Below are 19990 nucleotides of genomic sequence, written 5' to 3' on the forward strand. Positions count from 1 at the left end.
AGGTGCTCATGCTCAATTTGTGAACCTTAGGGTTAGGAGCATGTGGATAACGTGGGAAGGAGTTAGGGTTGGGGGTCTGTGGTCTAATTCAGCAAAGTGCAATATGTGAAATGACTCTTATACTAACAGAAAATGATGCTGGTACAGACTGTGATGGGCATACACATATCTTTTGATGTAGAGATATAAAATACATATGTCAGGGGGAAATCCCCTCAATATGCTCTCATATGCATTGACCCTGACATGTCACCACCCAGAAAGACGCTGGAACACAAACACACAGAGAAAACGCGCCCACTTTTTCATTGGAGTCCACACTATCTTACTAATGTGATACAAACAAACATGACTTGGTACTCTCTCATTCTTTTGCACACTGAGAATTCTAACAGCAACCCTTCCTCACACCCTTCCTCACAATACAAAATGTAATAACACATTACATGATACTTATTAAAACTTAATTCAAATAAACAGGATTTCTTCACAGACCTAAACTAATGCCTTCAGATTACGAGAAACAGAATTTCAACTAAATGTTGGGAAGAGCATCCTGATTTTGAGCTATTTGATAATGGAACAGGTTGCCCTGAAAAGTGGTGGACTTCTTCTTCATAGTAGGTTCCTAAGCAGAGGCTGGATGGGCTACTGATTAGCAGTAAAGTTCTTGCATCAGCAATGGATTGGACCAGATGGTCTTTGAGGTCCCTTATACGATTCTGTAAACACAGAAGAGACTTGATACTATCCACACCAAAGTTTTCTCATTTAGTGCTGTTATTTTTTCTTATGTAGATGTACACACATAAAAAAATGCAGATCTACTGTATATGTTGGTACTGCTGATACACAGACAAACACACAGAGTACTGAACAAAGTGGAATATATTCTCAGTCAAAGTTAAAGCATTTAGAACTAATAAAAAAAGAGTTTGGGTCACTTCTGTTGCACTGGAAGTGTTTAGTTTGTGACATAAAAAGTGCTAGTAGGGCTAGTTTGCTTTTAATTTGTACCCTGTGACCTGGAAGACCACACCAAACTAAGATGAATGGGGGCTGTTGTGGTTAATCAATAGTAAGGAAATAGCATTTTGCACCTGCACAAACTACTATTCCTTATTAGATCATCTGCTGAAAACAGCTCCAAGACTCAATCTTAGCGTAGCATGACTCAAATTCAGTTTATAGTCTGAGCGCAACCTCGGACACTATCCACAAAACTGCTAATTTATTTATTTTTACTGGGAGTAGCTGTAAAGTGCAAGGTTATTAAGAAGGCAAGTGCCAAATCTCTCTCTTCATTCAGAATCTATCATGCTCTGACAGAAGAGCTGAACTATAGAAGCGTATACCAGAAAAAGATGGCCCGAAGTACCATGGCAGCATCTACTTCAATAATTATTAGTCATCTTAGTATGGCAACTATTCTATACATGCCTATACCAAAGTAAGTTCCATTGAGTTTAGTGGGGCTTACTCTCAGGTTAAGTGGGTATAAGATTGCACCCTAAGCTTTTATTATTAATCCCATCTGGTATGTCAGAATCTCAGTTTCATACTACTTTTACTGCTATTTTCACTACCACCGATTTAATACTTTCACTCTAAAGTGCTATTTGTATAAGCCTAATCGCTTCATTTAGAATTGCACTAAAGGATAAGGCTTCCCACCAGCAATGGTTCTGATAGAGGTTGTTCCTATCACTCAGATTTCAGTGACCATCCCATAATTTCATCAATTACATACCTAATAGCTAGAGGAACAAGATTTGTTCCCATAGTTCTTAGAAGTTTCAACAATATGTGCTTTTAAAGTTTGGCTGGAAACAGGTGAGACTGACATTACTATGACTATTCTGATATCACTGGTCTGCTTGTTAACCTATACCTATTGAGATTCCAACCATATTTTCATTTGTTTGTTTGTTTATATAAAAAAAATCAATTTTATGACACATTTCAGCCCTCAAAAGAGTTTCCAAGTTGATTTATAGTGTTAAAATAAGAGTATTAAAGCATGACATTCTTTATCACAGGATTGTGGGTTTGTAACCCGCATTGGACAAAAGATTCCTGCAATGCAGGGGGTTGAACTAGATGACCCTCGAGGTCCCTTCCACCTCTACAGTTCTGTGACTCTTTTCTATGTCAGCAACCCCTTCCCAAAAAGGCCCACAAGTAGGTATGTGTTAAAACAGGGGATGACGACGACTTCTGACTTGTGGGTCCCAGGTTGACCCATGGAACTGTTTTCCACAAGCCCACATCCCCCACACCTGATATCCTAAATGATGTCAACTGCAGAACAGGTAAAGAGGCAGCTGCAAAGGAACAGCTGGAAGCATGAAACATACTTCTGATTGTCCCTTGGCAAATAGGGCTTGTATTTGGAAGATTTTAAATTTGGCACCAAATGCATGCCCCACTGGGATTGGTTTTACTCTGGAGCACCCAGTCAGAGCTCCTGAGCTGATCCCTCCTGAGATCCCTCCTGAAAGCAGAACATGAAGACAGTGCCAGCCAGCTGGGACCACAGAGGGCAGTCCCTACTATTTCCTCCCTGTATGTGGGAGGAGACTAGCAGCACCTTCTATTCACTGAGAGGCCACTGTAGAAGTGGAACTGGGGGCTCTGAGGAGGCAGCAGATCCAGCTCCAAGGAACACACTGCAGTCATTGCTGCCACTGCAGCAGCAGCGGCAGCAAGCAATGCATTCCTTGGAGGCTGGATCTGCTGCCCCTGTGGATATTGCCACCTGAGGCAGTTTCCCCACGTTGCTTCATGGTTGGGCTGCCCTGTCCTTCAGGTAACCAAGTCCTAAGTCACATAGAACTTTAAAGATAAGGACTATGAATTGTTCTTAGAAATTGTTTGGAAGCCAGTGCAGCTCCTTAAACACATGCAAGCTAAGTCCCCTATGTTACGTCCCAGTTAGTATCCCAGCAAAAGGAGAGAGACAGCAAAAATCCAGCTGAAAGGTAAAAAAAGGTAAATTGCAGGTGTGAGAGTTTGGGGGAAGCCACCCCAGGATTCTGGAAGAGCTGGCAGCTTTAATCCTTTGCCCTCCTGCTCTAATCCAAATCTGGATTGGGTCCTCTAAATCAGTTTACATTGAAAGGAATGCTTCCATGTGTACAACTGGAGCTTTTCATCCAATGCAAGGAGCAGGTGCAGGAGGCCAGCTCTGGCTTAGGACCACAGCAAAAGGAGGAAAGGCTAAAAAACAGAAAACAGAACTCAGCCTCCATCAGGGTCCCTAAGAAAGTATTTTCCCATCTTCCCTCCACATAAGCATTGCAGCTTTCTCATGCTGATGACAAGGACTTGGGGGCCTGCCAGGTGACAGCAATCAATGAAGGCAGGAGTGTGAAAATCCAGTTCAATAGCTGTAGAGTGATAAACAGTATCTGGAAAAACAGACCATTGATGTCATAATCACATCAGCCAACAGGGAGATGTTTTCAATATGCTTAGCCATAAAGAACAAATCCCCCTATGAGTAATCAAGGGGCCAAGCTAGGGAAGTAGATTCACCTGAAAAACTTTCTTTTAAAGGTACTTCTGGATGTAGTCCGTTAAGAGCCTTCAATTCTGGCACTTTATATCCCAGATCCTGTCCACTGGGAGAATAATAGGATCTGTTGGGAGATAAGGGTCCTGGGTGTGAAATCTTTAGGCTTCATTGATAGAATGCCAGCTTATACATAGCCAAAAAAGATGGTAAAAGAGGACACAGATTTGTGTAATGTTTGCATATAGTTTCATGGTTTAAATAGAATTACATTGTATTTCACCTTTGTAGGGAAGACTATGATCTATGTGCCTGCTCAGTCTGCTGTCCAGGTATTCTGTTGATGGACAACTTCTAGACCCCTGCTCTGCTTATAGTTCTTTATCTTTAAACTAGAGTTGGACCAGACACCCCTTCAAACGGACGACTCCTTCAGGCAGAGAACTGTCATCTATAAAGTAAACCACATGGCCACACTAGCAGAGGCAGTTTTAGGGTAGTGCAACCGGTTTGGCCACACTGGGTGTTGTGCTGCATGAGGAGCCACAAAAATGCTATAGAACAGAGTGTGAGAGGCGGGGGGGGGGTGCCAAATTTTAGCAGTGTACTGAAATTTGAGAGCCCCCAATCTGCCACTGACACTAGGCAAACACAGACTAATGGAACCTTAGGGTGTTAAAGTGGTCCTGAGCATGGAGACAAGCTTTAGGGCAAAGGCTATAAGGTGGCTTCATTCAGGACTTCGGGGTGTGTGGCTGGGCAGCATTTCTTCATAGTGTATAGGTTCTGAAGCAGGGGTAAGCACTTGGGCAGGTGGGGTTTGTCCATAGACCAGGATGTACAGCTGTTAGACGCTCATTTTATTCAATGCATCACTCCAAGAGGTAAGAATCACAGGGCCCTGGACCATATTGATGCCCTCACCCAGCATACAGATGCCCCATTAACATTGGACTTGTCCCTAATAAAAAAGCACATTGTGTCCCACTTGTGACTGCCTCCCTTGCTTCAATCAAGTCTATACATGAAATGAGGATTAAATATCAGCAAAGACTGTGTGGCAAGTTAAAAGTAGTAATGCTAGCTCAAGGAAATTACAGGTCCCTAGGGGAGAGATGAGCACTGTTACATCCTCCCCTCCTGTACAAACGATTTGCTCTCTTCCCATAGAGAGTATTCCACTCATTCACTTCCACAGTTCTTAATCCCTGTAATGTGCTAGTCCAGGGTTTAGATCAGTTAGCCCTTCAAACACCCATTGATCTCATTGATGATTAGGTGTTAAAGAATCATGCTATTAACCCACTCTGGTTCCTGGATCGAAACGTTAACAAAGTGGTGTGGAGGAAATTGCAAGGAACTGGCTCCCACACTGCAGTAGTTAATGCATCCATTTGCCTTATGTTGCAATCTCATGCAGTTACTTAGGAAATAAGCTTCACAGAAGAGAATTAGGCATACTCCCAAGTAAACGTGCTGAAGACGGGGTTGCTTATAGATTGCAAAACATTTAAAGCAAGCTGTAGGTTGGAGTATATATGGCTTATCTTGCATGTGTTTTATCTTGTGATACTATTTAAATGGCATTCAGAAAAGCATTACACTTCCACACCCATTCCCTTGCTGATGTCTGGATCTTCATCACAGTGACACGAAAACTCCCTCAAAGAAATTTCAGTAGAAATGTCCAACTCCCTCTACTGGAAGTTTCTTGTAGGATAACAGAGAAAAGGTAAACTCTGCTGTTATGCATCTTGTAATAAGATCAACTGAGTGCTCCAGTGCAAAATCAGATGAAACAGCCCTATGAAGCCTTTTCTTGTACACTATTTAATATTATTTTTCTTTAGTACAAGATTTTCTTACATTTCTTTATCACCAATGCAATTTGGGTAAACTAATAAAACACTGTTTTGGTTTGGGCAAATATTTTTTAAGCAAACATACACATTGACTAACTAAGTTGCACATTGTATTAACAGTAATGCTGCTGGTTAGTTAACTGCTACTTACAAACACACCCCTTTCTTTATTCAATCAGCTTAATTTTTTGTTTGTTTGAATAAATATCTGTATTGCTTTATTTAAAAGAGACTTCTTCTGAAGCTGGCCTAATGTGGTACAGTATCATTTAGAACTGGAGGTCACAAAGTTAAAAACTTTCAACACCATTTATTGAAAATATTTAATTATTTCCTTGTGAAAGTGGTGTCTTTTTTGCCATTATGTATACCAGCTGCTTAGTACCACCTGCCCAGAGTCTAAAGTATTATTTTGGGTGGCAGGTGTGGGTCGTTAAAAAGATGCAGTATTTTCACACTGTGCAGACAATGTGTTCAAAGAGATAAACAGTGGAAGCTGGACTATTAGAATGACTGGGGCACTGCCCCAGCAATTTCAGGCTGCCCTCAGCCAGCCCCACCTGCCTGCTTTCTCTTACAGTCAATCCAGTGTGTGGATCTGTTTGCCAGCTTCCTCATTTTTAGTCTTAGTGTTACCCTTGTACAACTCAATAGGGAGGAGAATGGGGACAAAACTAGACTAAGTTGGCTCCGCCTGTCATTGGTTGTGGTTGGCTTTGACTGCACACATTGTTGACTTGCTGCCTTATGCCCCACCAGTCCCAATGGACCATTGCAAACAGCATTTGCTAATATTGATGGTTTGTTATGAGTTTGAGTTACAACTGATGGCCTTCAACTTTTCAAGAGCTAGCACCCATTTGGAAACTGAAAATGTTATCTCCAAACTGGGCAGGATTGTGATCTCCTCTTCCCCTGATGAGCACTTGCTGTTCAGCTCTTCCTCCTCCGCCTCCAGGTCAACAGGAGGAGTTAAAAGAGCACACTAGCAGTGTGCACTGAGTACTCAGGTAAGGAGAGGATATTGCATGTTTTCAGGGTTGCCTCCCTGAAAAAGTATGGACTGAGGTGTGGCATGAGGACCCAGAATCCTGGACAATACTTGTGGTGGTACTAATTTGCCCTGTAACAAGTGAAAGAAAACACAGGACAAACGAAAGTGTGGATATGCCCTCAGTCCTGCCAAAGCTTTGAAACTACATTGTCCTCAGAGAGGTCTTTCCCACGGATTCAACTTGGGACATTTTGCATGCAAAGCATGTGCTCTATCACTAAGTTATGCTCATTCCCCAGTTTAGCATCCACTTTTGGCTCCCACTACTTTAATTTGTTTTATATAATATTTTATTCTTGGACAGTTGTTTGCATTGTTTTCATTTACCTTCTTAGCTGCTTTGGATACTGAGTGTAGAAAGGTGGGAAAGTAAAAAATAAAATTCAAGTTATAAACAGTCAGTTTCAGTCACTTCTGGAGCAGGGTGCTCTAGCCAGTATCAGCTTGCAACCGGAAAACTGGCAGGGCTTTGTTTGACAAAGGAGTTCTCTGAACTGTTACTTTTTAACATCTACCAGAAACTACTTCTTAAAGCCTCGCATACATATGATGCATAGTGCACACTGTATAAATCATATCATACATGTGAGGGGTGTCTAGCTTCAGAGTTCCTGACAACATGTTTTAGAGAAGGACAGCACCAAAGTTCCTAATAGCATCTTTGTTAGCAACATAGCAATATATATTAATATATATCAATATTGATTACATTAACTATGAAAAACCATACTCGGCTTTTCCATGCTAAATGCCCAAGGTGACTGGCAATAATGAAACTCACTCACACACAAAACACTAGCCAGTTAAGAATGAAAGCCAGTAGATGCCAGCAAGGCGGTGCTAAGAGGCTTTCTAATCCAACAAAATAGCCATAGGAAAAAAAAAGAGAACAAAAGAAAGATGGAATCCTGACCCAGTTAAGAGAATGTGAGAAAAAATTAATAACAAATCCTAGTGATGAACAGATTAAACAAACATCCAAATTGCTACAATCACAATATTCAATGCTAATTAACCAAGAAGTCAAATGGAGAATTAAATAAATGAGGCAAAAATTGTTCGAATCCACAAACAAAACAGGGAAATTTTTGGCCTGGCAACTACGAAAAAGCAAAAAGCAAAATGTGATTAATAAGATAAAAGTAGAAGAAAGGCTTGTGGAAGAGCCAAACGAAATAAAGAAAAATTTCTTAAAATTCTTTGAAAAACATTACCAAAAAGAAGAAAAAGACATAATAGAAATAGGAAAATACTTAGAAAATAACAGAATAACATCCATAACGGAGGAAGAGAAAACCCAATTGAACAAGTGTATAACAATAGATGAAGTTCAGGAAGCAATAAAGAGAACGAAATTAGGGAAAGCACCGGGCCCAGACGGATTATCGGCCAAATATTATAAAGTTCTCGAAGAATATTTAGCCCCAGTGCTATGTGACGTAATGAATAATATCCTACAAGGAGGGAAGATACCGGACTCCTGGAAAGATGCTCACATAACGCTGATACCTAAATCGGACTCAGACAAATTGAATATAAAAAACTATAGACAGATATCGCTTCTTAACAATGATTATAAAATATTTGCTGAAATAATGGCAAACAAACTTAAGAATTATCTAAAAAATGTAATACACACAGATCAAGCTGGATTCCTTCCTAATAGACAATTAAAAGATAATGTTAGGCATATAATAAATATCATCGAATACCTGGAAAAGAAGAATGAAATCCCTGCAGCATTAATTTTTATCGATGCAGGAAAAGCGTTCGATAATGTATCATGGCGGTTCCTATTAAAGTGTATGGAGACAGCAGGGATAGAAGGTGCCTTCATGGAGGGAATCAAAGCAATTTATTCAAATCAAAGAGCTAAACTGATTATTAACAACAATTTATCTGACACATTCGAAATTTCAAAGGGTACGAGACAAGGCTGCCCCCTGTCACCACTTCTATTCATAATGGTATTGGAAGTAATCGCAAATAAGATAAGGAAAACACCAGAGATACGAGGAATTAGAATTGGGGCAAAAGAATTCAAACTAAAAGCATACACTGATGACTTGGTAATATCAGTGGAGGACCCAAAACAAAGTATTGACAAAGTACTGGTACTTCTGGAGGAATTTGGGAAAGTAGCGGGCTTTAAGTTAAACAAAACTAAAACTAAAATGATGGTTAAGAACATGGGAGAAAATCTAAGGAGGCAGTTAGAATTTCAATCGGGAATTAAAGAAGCAAAAAAGGTAAAATACCTAGGAGTGTGGCTAACGATGAAAAATATAAATTTAATGGCTGATAACTACACAAATACCTGGAAGGAAATCCAAAAGGAATTAGATATTTGGAATAGGATAAAACTCTCCTGGTCAGGTAGAATGGCAGCAATTAAGATGTGCATACTGCCGAAACTATTATTCTTATTCCAAAATGTCCCAGTGATTAGAGGAAGTGTAATATTCAAAAACTGGCAGAAAATTCTCTCTAAATTCATATGGCAAGGCAAAAGACCGAGAATTAGATTTAAATTGTTAACGGATAGAAAAGACAGAGGAGGATTCTCGGTCCCAAATTTGAGATTGTATTATGAAGCCTCGTGCCTTTTCTGGCTTAGAGAATGGATTACCTTAAAAAATACAGATCCGCTAGATTTAGAAGGCTTCGATTTAAGATTTGGTTGGCATGCTTATCTCTGGCAGAATAAGGAGAAGGTGCATAAATGCTTCTCAAACCACATTGTCAGAGGAACACTGTTAGAAGCATGGGAAAAGAATAGAAAACTATTGGAAAAAAATACCCCCTGGTGGCTATCGCCTATTGATATCTTAACTATTAAAAAAATAAACATGGAAGGTGAGAGATTGACCTATGAAGATCTCCTGGTAAGATCAGAAAGAGGTTGGAAAATTAGACCATACGAAGAGTTAAAAAGCAAATTAACAGGTTGGTTGCAGTATCATCAAATTAACGCCTTATGGAAGGAAGATAAAAAGATTGGAATGAATGAGAAAAAATCTAAGTTCCAGGTAGAGATAATAGAAAGCAAAATAAAGCTGCTATCTAAAGTGTATAATCAGCTATTAGATTGGGACACCAGGGACGAAGAGGTCAAGGAGGTTATGGTAAAATGGGCAATAGACATTGGATATAATTTGGATTTTGACAAATGGACGAGGTTGTGGACTAAAGGAATGAAATTTACAGCCTGCACTACCCTTAGAGAAAATATGGAAAAGATGATGTACCGTTGGTACATCACCCCTGTGAAATTGCAAAAAATGTATAAGACTGGTGATAAAAGGTATTGGAAGTGTAAATCCAAAGAAGGAAGTTTCTACCACTTGTGGTGGAAATGTGAAGAAGTTAAAAATTTTTGGGAATCCATATACAACGAACTGAAAAAAATACTTAAATACACTTTCGTTAAAAAGCCCGATGAGATTAAGAAAGAAGATCATATAATGTTTCAATACGCAACTGTAGCTGCCAGGATTCTGTTAGCACAAAATTGGAAAACTCCAAATATCCCAACCGTTAAAGATTGGCAAATTAAATTATTTCAATATATGGATTTGGCAAAAATGACACAGAATATCAGACAGCAAAAAGGTACAAAGTTTATTGACGATTGGACCAAATTCATAACACATGGAAACAAACTCAAGAGACACAAAAATCACAGTAGGTTTAATATAACCCTTGCGATGTGTAGACGATATAAAATTAAAAACTGCAGAATGGATGTAATATTTACATAATCCAAAACCGAGATGGAGAAAAGTCAACCGTTATTTGTTGTTAATTAATGTTTGTCTTCTGGTTTGTTCATGTTTTTTGTGTTGGTTGATGTTTTCTTTTTTCTTTGGTGTGTGCTGTTTATTTATTTTTTTGTTGTTGTTGTTTGGTTATAGAAAATGAATAAAAAGAAGTTAAAAAAAAAAGAATGAAAGCCAGTAGTCAATGCAGCATGGTTGTTGCTGGCATCCATCTGTCTCGGGAGGCAATGGAAGAGTGTGCCTTTGGGGGGTGAAGTCAATGCAGCAGGGTACAGAATATTTAACTCAACAGGCCAAAGGCCTGCTGAAATAATGTCTGCCCATGTAAGTGGAATGCCATCAAAGAGGGACAGAAATGGCAGATCCTGTGCACAGCCACAGAGAAGGTTCTCTCTAGCATCTATACCAAATACACATCTGATGTGGGCAGAATGCAGAAGAGAACTTCTCCTGAACTTTTTAATAGGCAGGTTGGTTCATACTGGAGAGAATGGTCCTTCAGGTAACCTGTCCTAAAGTATTTAGGCTTTGCTGTTTATTGCTTGCTAATGTGTCTAAATATGCTGTGGGCAAGAGGGGAAAGATTTGAGATTCCATGTCTTTTCAAAAATGGCTATTGGGGTGCCTACTTTGACACTCTATTTTTTCCTTCCATACCATACAATTAGGATGATATCCAGGATGTGCTGTGATTTGCCAGTGATTCCTGTTTGTCAGTATAGTCCCATTCAATTTGCAGCTGAGTGCAAATTACCACAACTGATCCATGTTGTAGCAATGGCAAAAAAAGAAAAGAAAAGGTGTGTTGGGGGTGGGCTTGAGAGGGCCAGGAGCAAAGATGTACAAAGTAGACAAAAGGTCACCAAGGGGTTTTTGCCTGCCTAGCGCTTCAACTGCCATTGGTACAGGACTGCTGGACCTAATGAACTGCCCTTTGCTTTCTTTGAGACTGCTAGCAAAGGTGCCAATTAAGAGTTTGTTACTGCAATGGTTTTGGGAAAGAGACGGTTGTCCACTGGGAAAAGAATGGAGACAATGAACCTGTTTACAACAAAGCTGTACAGCTGCTGCATTGCAGAATCATAGATTAGGTCATCTAGAGCTGACATTACAAGATTGATGCCTCCAGCACAGTCACAAGTTGGAAGAAAAAGAGAATCAGCTCAAACCTGTCATGTAGAAGTTTGAGACCCGACTTGCTATTGCCACAATGTGGTTCAGAAAGTTCAAGTTATTTAGCTATGGAGCTGGATCAGAGGAGAGAATCTGATACCAGTAGCAGAGAGTCAGTGCCAATGCATTAATTTAAAATGTAATTTATTGTCTATGATAGAAGACTTGAGGACCAGTGCCTCAGTCAAAGGTCTTCTCCACTCTCAATTTGACAAGTAGCTGTATCCTCTTTCAAACTTCTGATAACTTTTGAATAAAGAATGAACTAGCTGAATTGAGGGTGCGCACATCTTGGTGGAGTTTCCCCCCCCCTTCAGTTTGTATATTTTGTTCCTACTTTTGGTGTGGCCATATTCTAACCCTTTTTCTTTTAATAAAACATTTCAATATTACTTTAAACTTTTATTTGTATTGATTACTCTGTGCAAAACTTTTATGTATTTTAAATTCTTTTTTCACATTGGTTTTTTTTCTAAATTGTTAACCGCTTTTCTGGAATGTTTGTCACTGCTTTCTTTTTAGCTCACATGGTTTCTATGTTTCCACTTTCAAAAATCTTATTTTTCATTTCTCCTTATTTAAGCTCCTGTATTTGTTTTATTACATTTGCAGTTATAACCACTACTTTTCTAACTTACTCACTATCCTATATATATATAGTTTTCTACCTGCCAGTGGTTGTGAGCTGCTGGTTTTTAAGGTATTATCATAATCTGAGAAAGAAATCCTGACTAGTGTGACCAGTTTTCTAGCATTCCTCTCCATAATCGTATACTGTATCTGCTTTTATTCAGACATGATATGCAGAGAAAACTGCAGGGCAAACAGTGTTGTCATAACAAGGAAGCAAGGTCTGTACTCTGAAAATAAAATATATTATTTTCCCTAATTCTGTCAGGTCATCAAGTCAAGTCCCATTTTAGAAGGTCTCTGATTGAACCAAGGATGGAAACAGGTGATGCTATCTAACTGGAGGACTTCAAGGCTGTAATCTGGATGTACAGGTCTAGTTTATCTAACTGCCACAGGCGAAGAGACAGATCATGAGTTGTCAAACTCCATTGATTTCCCTGGATACTTTGATTCATACCTACTGAAGATCTAACAGTAAATGCATAGTTCTATCTATGTGTTATCTTTTGGGATGGGTTATACTAATATAAATCTGATAAAATCCCAGACTTATCACATTTATTATACAGTTCTGATTCCTGTGGAGAGTTATTGCTTCACAAGTTTCTCACCCCATTCAGCACATATAGAAGAAATAAAATCCTAGTTAATGATGGTTTGATGTTTTGTATTCCCAGCTGGATCAGCTTTGGTATCAATACAGAGGCAGATAAACAGATCCTTTAGCAAACCCGCTTGACTTTTAAAAACTGCAAGAAGCGATAATATATATTTTTTATTTTAGTTTTGTGTACTATGTTACCTATGTCTTGAGAGTTCAGTCCATCAAAGTGCAAATAATTTTAAATGACACTTTGATTGTGGATAGGTGAGACTGTCAATTCTGCAGATCAGTGTAATGATTTTGTGTGTCAATATGCTTAACTACACAATGCTATGGATGTTTATTCAGAAGTAAGTCCCACTATGTTCAATGGGGCATACTCTGGGAAACTGTGACTAGGATTACAACCTCAATAAACCAGTTACAGATAGGTAGCCGTGTTGGTCTGCCATAGTCAAAACAAAATAAAAAAATTCCTTCCAGTAGCACCTTAAAGACCAACTAAGTTAGTTCTTGGTATGAGCTTTCGTGTGCATGGAAGCTTTCGTGTGCATGGTATCTGAAGAAGTGTGCATGCACACGAAAGCTCATACCAAGAACTTAGTTGGTCTTTAAGGTGCTACTGGAAGGAATTTTTAAATTTTGTTTTAACCTCAATAAAGTTATTAAATGCACATTTGAGTATAGATATTCAAAAATAAATTTTAGTCATGTATGTTGCATATACATGTGTGAACATATTAGATTGGAGTTATACTTAGGGTAGATTTCAATACTTGTACTTTAGGTAAGACTAAGTGTGTTCTCTAGAAGTGTGCAAATACAATAGATATAGAATTTTCAACGTTCCATTTTTAATGCTTTATCTAATAACAAATACATCATCTTTTCGTGCTCAGTGCAATGATCCTGCCATGATTTTGCAGTGTTAAATGGTGGGAAAAGTAAAAATAACCAAGTGGGTGGCACTGAACATTGCCTGATATTTCCATTACTATGAAAATATTATCTTCTAATATAGAGAAAACAGGCTTGCCATTTATATTTTGTAGTGTAAACATTATAAGGTTGGATTAGTGAGCTTTCTGATGCTCTTATGCTGCAGCTGACTATTTTTTAAATGTGTAACTTAAGACCTGAAAATATTATGGCGCATAAGAAGTCTGAAATTAACAGTCCAATTTAACCCTTTAAAGTAATACATGATTTTTTAAAGAATATAGTTTGAAACCCTACAAATGTTTCCAAAATGACATTTATGCATGATGAAAGAGAATTTTCAAGAGACCTATTTTCAAACAGACATGTGAGCAGTAGATAGCATTATTGCTTCTTTTTTATTTTATTTTATATATTTTTTGAAGCAAGGGGAAATGAATATACTTTCTTTTCACATTTTTTTGGTTCCAACACTTTACTGAAAATGCTGACAGATTACAAAAGCAAGATGGCATACTGAAAATTTTCACGTCCATAGTTATACTAGTTTTTTGTTTACTCTGGATGGAATAACACAGAATCATAAAAACACAGAGCTGGGAGAGACTTCATAGGGTATCAGATCCAGCTTGTAGTAGGATATTGTAATTAAGGATGAGCAGATCCCCTTCCCCCATTTCCATTTAGTTGGGTTGGCTCTGCTCTATAAATGTCACTCTGCCTGCCTTTTGGTTTAGCTTATAAAATTTCAAAAAATAATTTCAGATGTGACACATGGGTAATATGCTGTAGTTTTCCATTGTTGGATAAGTGACCAAAAGTAATGGTAAGATGCCCTCCAATTCATCTTTTTGTCTCAGGGAATAATCCACCTAACTATACAACCAGTGGGTGGTTTTTTTTTGGGGGGGGGGACGGAGGGGAACGCATACCCCTAAACATTTTGTGAATCTAAGTTTGGCCTCATTTCCCACAGTTTTTGTCAAATTCATGTTGGTAGTTAAGGACTGTCTACTGAATAGTTCTATTATTATTATTATTATTATTATTATTATTATTATTATTACACTAAGATGTTTAAACTGGCCTGCTTCACACCTCAAGTTGTTGTTGTTGTTTAGTCGTTTAGTCGTGTCAAACTCTTCGTGACCCCATGGACCAGAGCACACCAGGCACTCCTGTCTTCCACTGCCTCCTGCACTTTGGTCAGGCTCATGTTTGTAGCTTCGAGAACACTGTCCAACCATCTCGTCCTCTGTCGTCCCCTTCTCCTTGTGCCCTCAATCTTTCCCAACATCAGGGTCTTTTCTAAGGAGTCTTCTCTTCTCATGAGGTGGCCAAAGTACTGGAGCCTCAGCTTCACGATCTGTCCTTCCAGTGAGCACTCAGGGCTAATTTCCTTAAGAATGGATGCGTTTGATCTTCTTGTAGTCCATGGGACTCTCAAGAGTCTCCTCCAGCACCATAATTCAAAAGCATCAATTCTTTGGCGATCAGCCTTCTTTATGGTCCAGCTCTCACTTCCATACATCACTACTGGGAAAACCATGGCTTTAACTATACGGACCTTTGTTGGCAAGGTGATGTCTCTGCTTTTTAAGATGCCGTCAAGGTTTGCCATCGCCTTTCTCCCAAGGAGCAGGCGTCTTTTAATTTCATGACTGCTGTCACCATCTGCAGTGATCATGGAGCCCAAGAAAGTAAAATCTCTCACTGCCTCCATTTCTTCCCCTTCTGTATGCCAGGAGGTGATGGGCCCAGTGGCCATGATCTTCGGTTTTTTGATGTTGAGCTTCAGACCATATTTTGCGCTCTCCTCTTTCATCCTCATTAAAAGGTTAATTCTTCTTCACTTTCTGCCATCAAGGTTGTGTCATCTGCATATCTGAGGTTGTTGATATTTCTTCCGGCGATCTTAATTCCGGCTTGGGATTCATCCAGCCCAGCCTTTCGCATGATGAATTCTGCATATAAGTTAAATAAGCAGGGAGACAATATACAGCCTTGCCGTACTCCTTTCCCAATTTTGTTTTTTTTTTTTTTTTAAATATTTTTATTAGTTTTACAGAATAATAAAGAACAAAGAATAAAATACAAAAGTTTCATAAATCATATTTCTTTTACAGAATCTTTTGGACTTCCCCACATCTTCCCGAATCTGCATTATTTATAATACTAACTTCAGCATTTTGTTATCTTATTTCGTCGCTTATTGTATCTTTCATTTTGTCATATTACCCATTTCAATATATTTGTAACCCAATATTCATAATACAAAGTCTTCAGCTATTTATTATCTTATTTCATTACTTATTGTATCTTTCAGTTCATTATTGTATCTTTCAATTCATTACTTATTGTATCTTTCAATTTCATGTTACCAAAGTCAAAGTTATTGTAACCATGGTCTTATATATTATAATTAAAACATAATGCAATAAAATTTTTTCTTAATTTCACCTCTCTTTTCTTGTGCCTTAATTTTCATTTCACCTAATTACCATTGCTGGGGCTAATATTTCCTAAAAAGTGCATTTTCTTAACATTCATACAGCTTATAATATTTTTGTAAATAGTCCTTAAATTTTTTCCAGTCCTCTTCCATTTTTTCTTCTCCCAAGTCTCGGATTCTGCCAGTCATTTCCGCCAGTTCCATATAGTCCATCAACTGCGTCTGCCATTCCTCCAGTGTGGGTAAATCTTGTGTCTTCCAACACTTTGCGATGAGAATTCTTGCTGCTGTTGTAGCATACATAAAAAAAGTTCTATCCTTCTTTAACACATTCTGGTCTACAATGCCCAGAAGGAAGGCCTCCGGTTTCTTAGGCAAGGTATATCTAAATACCTTTTTTAACTCATTATAGATCATTTCCCAAAAGGCCTTCACTTTCGGACATGTCCACCAGAGATGAAAGAACGTCCCTTCCGCCTCTTTACACTTCCAGCATTTATTATCAGACAGGTGATATATCTTAGCCAGCTTGACTGGGGTCATGTACCACCGGTATATCATTTTCATAATATTTTCTTTCAGGGCACTACATGCCGTGAATTTCAATCCGGTGGTCCATAACCTTTCCCAGTCCTCAAACATAATGTTATGTCCAATATCCTGTGCCCACTTTATCATGGCGGATTTGACTGTCTCATCCTGTGTATTCCATTTAAGCAGCAAGTTATACATTCTTGATAGTAATTTGTCTTTAGGTTCTAACAATTCTGTCTCTAATTTCGATTTTTCCACCTGAAACCCAACCTTTTTATCTGTTTTGAAAACTTCCCGAATTTGAGCATAATGCAACCAATCTCGCACCTTGCTTTTTACATTTTCAAAACTCTGCAGCTTCCAATTGTCACCATCTTTTTCAATTAATTCCCAATATTTTGGCCAGTAGGCCTCCATGTTAAGTCTCTTACGTGCCTTGGCCTCTGCCGGTGAAAGCCACCTTGGTGTTTTGCTCTCCAATAAGTCTTTATATTTTGTCCAGACCATAAAAATTGCTCTTCTAACAATATGATTTTTGAACATTTTATGAACTTTAACCTTGTCGTACCACAAATACGCATGCCACCCAAAAGCGTTATCAAACCCTTCCAGATCTAGGACATCAGTGTTCTCTAACAAAAGCCAATCTTTCATCCAGCAGAAGGCTGTAGATTCATAATATAACCTCAAGTCTGGCAGGGCAAATCCCCCCCTTTCTTTCGCATCTGTTAGTATTTTAAACTTAATTCGGGGCTTTTTGCCCTGCCAAACGAACTTAGAGATATCCTTCTGCCACTTTCCAAAACATACCACTTTGTCCACAATCTGCAGGGTCTGAAACAAGAATAACATTTTCGGCAAAACATTCATCTTTATAGCTGCTATTCGGCCTAACAAGGAAAGTTTTAGTCTTGTCCAAGTTTCCAAATCCCTTTTGATTTCTGACCAACATTTCTCATAGTTGTCCTTAAACAAATTCAAGTTTTTAGAAGTCAGGTACACCCCTAGGTATTTTACCTTTTTAACCACATTTAATCCTGTCTCTTTCAAAAACTCATCTGCTTCTGTAGACGTTAGGTTCTTTGCTAAGACCTTAGTCTTTTGCTTGTTCAACTTAAATCCCGCCACCCGACCATAATCGGAAATTAAATCCAAAACTCTTTTTGTACTAGAAACTGGCTCCTGTAATGTTAATACCAAATCATCTGCAAACGCTTTCAGTTTGTATTGTTTCACTCCGACCTCAATGCCCCGAACTGACCGGTCCCTTCTGATCATATTCAAAAGCACCTCCAGGACCGAGATAAACAATAATGGGGATAGAGGGCACCCTTGTCGTGTCCCTTTTTCAATATTGAATTCCTCCGTCACCACATTGTTTACTATCAATTTAGCTTTTTGATCTGAATATATTGCATCTATACCATTTTCAAACCCCCGTCCCACTCCCATCCCTTCCAAATTTTTCTTCATGAACATCCAAGAAATATTGTCAAAGGCTTTCTCCGCATCAATAAAAATTAGAACCGCTCTAGTATTAATATTTGTTTGTAAGAGTTCCAAAATGTCAATAATGTTTCTCGTATTGTCAAACAAATGCCTACCCGGGAGAAAGCCTGCTTGATCTTTGTGAATCACCTCGTTCAGTACTTTTTTAAATCTATTTGCCAAAATATCTGCAAAAATTTTGTAATCCACATTTAGGAGTGAGATGGGACGGTAGTTCTTAAGTTGAGTCTTTTCAGTTTCTGTTTTAGGAATCAATGTGATGAAGGCTTCTTTCCACGTTTCTGGTGCCTTCTTACCCTCCATGATCTGGTTACATACCTCCATCAAGGGTTGTATCAAATAGTCTTTCAAAACCTTATAATATTTGGAGGTAAGTCCGTCAGGGCCTGGAGATTTGCCTAATTGGAGATTCTGTATGGCACTCTCGATTTCCTGCTGTGAAACTTTAACATTCAGGGTTGTTCTCATTTCCTGGGAAATTTTTTGTAATCCGTTAGTTTGGATAAATTGATCTATCTCAGATTCTTTCTGCGGCCCTTGTGCATAAAGATCTTTGAAATATCTCTGGAAACATTTCCTAATTTCTTCAGGCTTCTGAACCATTCTTCCTTCAATCTCTAGATTTGTAACTGTATTTAGTTTTTGTCTTTTTTTCAACTGCCATGCTAGCAGTTTCCCACACTTGTTTGCTGACTCGAAAGATCTTTGTCTCATTTGTTTAATTTTCCACTCCACTTCTTGGTTTATCAATTTCATATATTGGGCCTGGAAAAATTTCACTTCTCTCAGCACTTCCTTAGACTTGGGCCTGGATCTTAATTTCCTTTCACCCTCACTTATTCTCTCCAATATCTTCTGCTTCTTTTCATTCCAGAGTCTTTTCTTTACAGTGTTTTGTTGTATGAGAAACCCTCTCATCACCGCTTTACTTGCGTCCCAGATTGTTCTTTTTTCCACCGTAGTGTTTAAGTTTATCTCAAAATAATCTTTTAAAGTTTTTTGGGCCTTCTTCACAATCTCCTGATCTCTGAATAAAGTGTCATTCATTTTCCATCGGAAGGATCCGGTTATGTTTAGTCTCAATTCCATTTTCAAAGCATTATGGTCGGAGCAAGTTTTTGGGCAGATTTCCACTTTTCTAGTTTTAGGTGCCAGTCCTTTAGTTATCCATATTTGGTCGATTCGTGTCCATGACTGATGAGCTTCAGAGAAGAAAGTTCCTTCTTTTCCTAGGGGGTTCTTGACTCTCCATATATCAATCAAATCCATATTGTCTGTCATTTCAAAAAAAGTTTTAGGTAGTCTGCCTTCTTTTGTTATATTTACACTCTGCGACTTATCCATATTTACAGAGACAACCCCATTCATATCTCCCAACATAATGATGTTGTTATAGTCTAGATAGTCCAGTAAAGTCTCATGCAGCTTCTTAAAGAATTCCGATTTTCCATCATTTGGTGCATAGATTCCTAATATCAAAAATTTTTCTCCATGTGTATAAATTTCAATAGCCAAAATTCTGCCTTGTTCATCTTTAAATAGAAATTTCGGTGACAGGCTCTCCTTTGCATAAATCACTACTCCTCTTTTCTTAACTCTGTCCGAAGAAATAAATTCTTGGCCTAACCTTTTATTAATTAGCACTTTCCGATGAAGCCTTGTCACATGTGTTTCTTGCAGGCAGATAATGTCCAATTGTTCTTTCTTCAATATATGAAATACTTTCCTTCTTTTTTCTGGAGAATTTCCGCCATTTATATTCCAACTAAGAAGTTGCAGAGACATCCTGAATCAATTTATGGGCCTTACAATGGGGTGTCTAGATCACCCGTTCCCGGCGGTGGCAGTGATGGTCCAGCTCCAGGCTGTTTGGTTTCTGGTGGTGGGGGTGGCCAAGTCGCAACTGCTCCTTTCTGGAGGTCTTCCCCGTTGTCGTA

At 38.6% G+C, this 19990-nt stretch overlaps 1 protein-coding gene across 3 annotated transcripts in view; it reads left to right on the forward strand.

Moving 5' to 3' along the window:
• The window catches only part of NOL4 (nucleolar protein 4), a 136629-nt gene that overhangs the window by 21549 nt on the left and 95090 nt on the right, over positions 1–19990 (forward strand). The window lies entirely within an intron of this gene.

This window comes from Podarcis erhardii, assembly GCF_964252035.2.
Source record: "Podarcis erhardii genome assembly, chromosome: 8".
In the NCBI taxonomy this organism is placed as follows: domain Eukaryota; kingdom Metazoa; phylum Chordata; class Lepidosauria; order Squamata; family Lacertidae; genus Podarcis; species Podarcis erhardii.